Source organism: Sphaerodactylus townsendi, linkage group LG10, assembly GCF_021028975.2.
Source record: "Sphaerodactylus townsendi isolate TG3544 linkage group LG10, MPM_Stown_v2.3, whole genome shotgun sequence".
NCBI classification, from domain to species: domain Eukaryota; kingdom Metazoa; phylum Chordata; class Lepidosauria; order Squamata; family Sphaerodactylidae; genus Sphaerodactylus; species Sphaerodactylus townsendi.
This window is the reverse complement of record NC_059434.1, coordinates 78,254,317-78,258,605: the sequence shown is the minus strand read 5'-3', so window position 1 is coordinate 78,258,605 and position 4,289 is coordinate 78,254,317. Positions and strand designations below refer to the sequence as shown.

General features: G+C 44.7%; 1 long non-coding RNA gene across 1 annotated transcript; it reads left to right on the top strand.

The window, feature by feature from the left end:
* Positions 1 to 613: 613 nt before the first annotated feature.
* LOC125439800 lies at positions 614 to 3,212 on the top strand. The gene is made up of 3 exons (XR_007245585.1): positions 614 to 719; positions 2,442 to 2,600; positions 2,951 to 3,212. It is a non-coding gene; the product is annotated as an uncharacterized LOC125439800 (long non-coding RNA).
* The last annotated feature ends 1,077 nt before the right edge of the window (positions 3,213 to 4,289 follow it).

Sequence of the window (4,289 nt, the reverse complement as noted above, 5' to 3'; positions counted from 1 at the left end):
AGAGAGGGGATTGTGGTGCCGTAGCAGGAGCCAAGGAAATTGCCTTTGCTCAGGTAGCTCAGGCTTCAAGCCATGGATGCTACTTACTGAATTTACAAGACATACCAGCATGATCAGACAGGGCTGCTATAAAGGACCCTCAGCTACTGCTAAAAACTGAACATCTAAGCTATAAAATACCCAGGAGCAAACTATTGCTGGGGGCACTGATTCCTGCGTTCTCTCCTAGTAATTCTAGCTGATGGAATCCTCCTTCGTTATGAAAGCAGCTTTCGAAGCCAGGTCTGGAGAAATAAAAACAATGCAAACGGTGCTTCAAATGTGGGTTTCACTGATGCCAGAGGAAAGGGCTTTTGAAATGTATTCTGTTTATCCTCCAGTGGTATTCTCTAACCTGCCCTTTGATTTTCACAGCTCGTGTGCAGCGAGACGTGTTAGGAATCTAGACTCTATTTTAACCTACAGATAATCCGTACACGTCATTAACAAACCAGAACAGCAGTGAGAATGTGTGTCTAGGAGTTATAAGCACTTCAGTCTTCCTCGTTTCCCAGCATCCTCTTTCCCCAAGAGTGTTACCTTTGTTCTTCCCCTCCTTCACAACGCTAGGAGCCACTGAGCTGCTGCCTGACTCGTGACACACCTGTCTAAATAGACACGCAGAGGTGCAACGGTGAAAGCTACAAAACCGGCAACTATTGACAACAAATCTGAGGAAGGTAGCTATGACCAGAGCAATTATTCTGCTTTTAGGTACAGGTGGGGCGAAGTCACACCTAGACGTCTACTAGGCAGGCTGTGTTTACAGGGTGGTTTGCCATTGCCTTCCCCGGTCGTTTACACTTTACCCCCAGCAAGCTGAGTACTCATATTACCCAACCTCAGAAGAATAGAAGGCGGAGTCAACCCTGAGCCAGAGATGGCAGTAGTATTAAAAGAAAGTAGGTGGTGTGACATCTTTGAGACTAACTAATGTACTGAATCATGTGACTTCTTCAGATGAAGTTTGGTCTGCAGTATAATCTGTTAATTGAGGGACAAAGACTAGAAAAACACAGCAGGGAGGATACTACAGATGCAGATCTAGTTGAGTTTATTCGAAAACAGATTTTGGAATACGTAAGTAGCTCTTCCATTCACTGTTCCCCATTGTGGACAGGGGTTAGATCAGAGGTGGGATCCAGCAGGTTCTCACCAGTTCCCGAGAGTGGGTTACTAATTATTTGTGTGTGCCGAGAGGGGGTTACTAATTGGGTCTGCTTTTCCATTAGAAATTCCATTAGGTCCAAAAAATCATAAAGTCCTGTTGTTTCCTATGTGGCTGGTTAGCGAAGGTAGAAAACAGGATAATTCTCCCTGTGGGGCTGTTTTAAAAACATGTTGTAGAAATATGGTAAAGTTCCTTGTTTAAGGAGAGTATCCTTCTTTTGTTTTCCAGAAAAAAAATTAAGTATTTGAAAGTATTAAGTATTTGACAGGCAATTAGAGGAGTAGTAGTTGTTTCTGTTGGCAGTAGACCAGGGGTAGGGAACCTGCAGCTCTCCAGATGTTCAGGAACTACAATTCCCATCAGCCCCTACCAGCATGGCCAATTGGCCATGCTGACAGAGGCTGATGGGAATTGTAGTTCCTGGCTATCTGGCATGGGTTCCCTACCCTGGCGGCAATAGGACTTGCTATAATTTTAAATTATGGACAGAAAGATACCAGCAGGAAATTAGAAACTTTTTTTACAGTAAGAGTTTTTTACTGTAACAGAGAAATTATTAATGCCCCGCCCCCGGAATGCCCGGCCACGCCCCCATCGTGCCCCGCCCAGCCCCATTGGCGCTACGCCACTGTTTGAATCCCACCACCATGGGAACCTGTTACTAAAATTTTTGGATCCCACTACTGGGTTAGATCATACCCACAATCATGTCAAGCAGCTGCCAAATCAAGAAGTGAAGGGATATTTGACACCACAGTTTATAGTTCATAATTAATCACCCTTTTGGATTACTAAAAGGGTACAGCAGGTAATTTGTATGGCTTGATTAAAGCTAAAACTGAATGCTGGAACTTAGCAATTTCACCCACCCGCCCACTTTCTACAACTTCTGCTTTAATATTTAGTCTTGACTTTTTATCTATTTACATATTTAAAGCAAATTATTTTCCCGATGAATCCTTCTCCTGCGTGAGGAGAAAGAAGGCACGAAATGCCCTCAATAAGGGCATTTGTTTCTAGAATACTACGGCATGAATGATTTAATCAGAGAGCTTTTAAAATACTTTTCGAGAGGTCCAGTGGAAACAATAATTCAAGTTTCCAAATATACCAGAGAGTGAAATACTGTCCTAAAAATATTAAGAGGCATCTTAGGTGACCTGTTCTAAGCTGTGGTCGGAACATACCTTATTCTGTACAATGTATTAAATTCAAGATTTCCTTTAACCAGATGGAGTATAACAAGAAACATGAGGAAGTTGTCATTTCGACTCTCCAAGTTCAAGTGGACGATGTGAAAAATGTCATGAGTCAAAACATCGAAAAGGTCTTGGACAGAGAAGAGAGACTGACGGAACTGGCAGATCGAAGCAGCGATCTGGAGACAGCGGTAATTCTGCAGTCCCTGTATACGGAATATTTATTGGCAAGGAAGGCTTCAGGCTGACCCCCCCAAATTTGGGATCAGCAACAGGAAGCACGCACGCGCACACACACCCTTAGCCCAAAAGCTCAGCTGGCTTTTTCAACCTAGAAACAAGAGCGGTGGAAAAAGTGGTATTTGTGGTGGACAGCCAGCTTGAAGGCCATTTCAGGGAAGCCTCATTTGAGGCCAATGCCCTCCATTGCATTTACTCATCTTATTTATTTAGGACATTTTAATGCCACCTTTTCACCCAGTCAGGGTTCCCAAGGCAGGGATATGGTTACTAACCTGCATTTTTCACCCTTTGCTTTCAGGCTCACGGTTTCCAAAAAACAACCGCAAAGGTTTCCAGGAAGATGTGGTGGAAAAACACTAAACTTATCATAATTATTACAGTAGTTGTCCTTATCATTGTGCTTTTCATTATTCTTTTTGCCACGGGTGCCATTCCTTCATAAGCAACTTTCTGAGTAATTGATCACAAGCAAACACTGGTTCTGTAAAAAAAAATGTTTTGTAATATTTTAAAGCGCTAATATTTATGCTTCGTTTTATTTTTGTACAATAAACATTGTGTATGTGCAAATGTATTACAGTGCTTGCCTTCTCTCTGCGTGTAATATGTACTAGAGGCTGTTCTCAGAAGGTTTGCCTTCAAGAAGCCAACAGTTCTCCATCATTAGAATAGCTTAGCTCAGGGGCTAGGACAGGGAGTCAATTGACCCCGGGCACAACGGCGGGGGGGGGACAAAATCGCCCCCCTTCTTCCACACGCTGACCCTCAGGGCCTGCGGAGGGCAGGAGGCGGCCTCTGGGAAGGCTGGGGGCTCGGGGGGCAGCTTGGATGGGTTCCACAGCAGTAGGCGGGTTCAGGAGCCAGCCTGCCGCTGCGGTGCCTGTCCGAGTTGCCCCTGCCCCCAAGCGTGGGGGGACTTCCAGAGATGTTGTCCCCAGGCACCATTTTTCCCAATACACCTCTGGCTTAGCTTCATGTAGGCAATTCCTTGTGACTTCAGCATCTTGTGGCCCCTGGAAAGACTAAACAGATTTGTAATGGCCCAAGCTTTTGTACACCAGAGCTCACTTCAGCAAATGCATGCAGTGTTACATCCCGTTGGCAGAGATTTATAACCCAAAACTACAAATAACGGCAGGGGGGGTGAGGGGACATTATTGCAAAGGATATCACAAGGCCCGTGTGACAGTACATTGATGATACTGGGATTTCCAGCTACTTTGTATTAACTCCCATCTCTGGCAACTCAATGTAGCACTTTGTCAAATGCATCAAATCAATGATTCACGAAAGCTTCTGCCACAGTGAAAGCATTAGTCTTTACAATGCCACGAGGTTCTGATTGTCATTTCTACAGACCAGCAGGGCCATTCCTTCAAGGGTCCCTGGCATGGCACCCAAGGGCTCTGGGGCACCAAGTGTTTTTAGAGACTGGATGGGGACAGGAGAGGCTTTTGCCCAGCAGTTTCTGAGTGATGGCGCAGATCTTCACTGTGCAATTCATTTTTAAGTATTGTTCATTTAAAACGGCATCCTGTTGAACAGAACTTCTGCCTGAAATGGTGAAGAGCTTACTATTAGAGATGCATGACGTCAAGCTGACATTTTGTGGTTGGCTCCGCCTCCTTCAGCAGCCA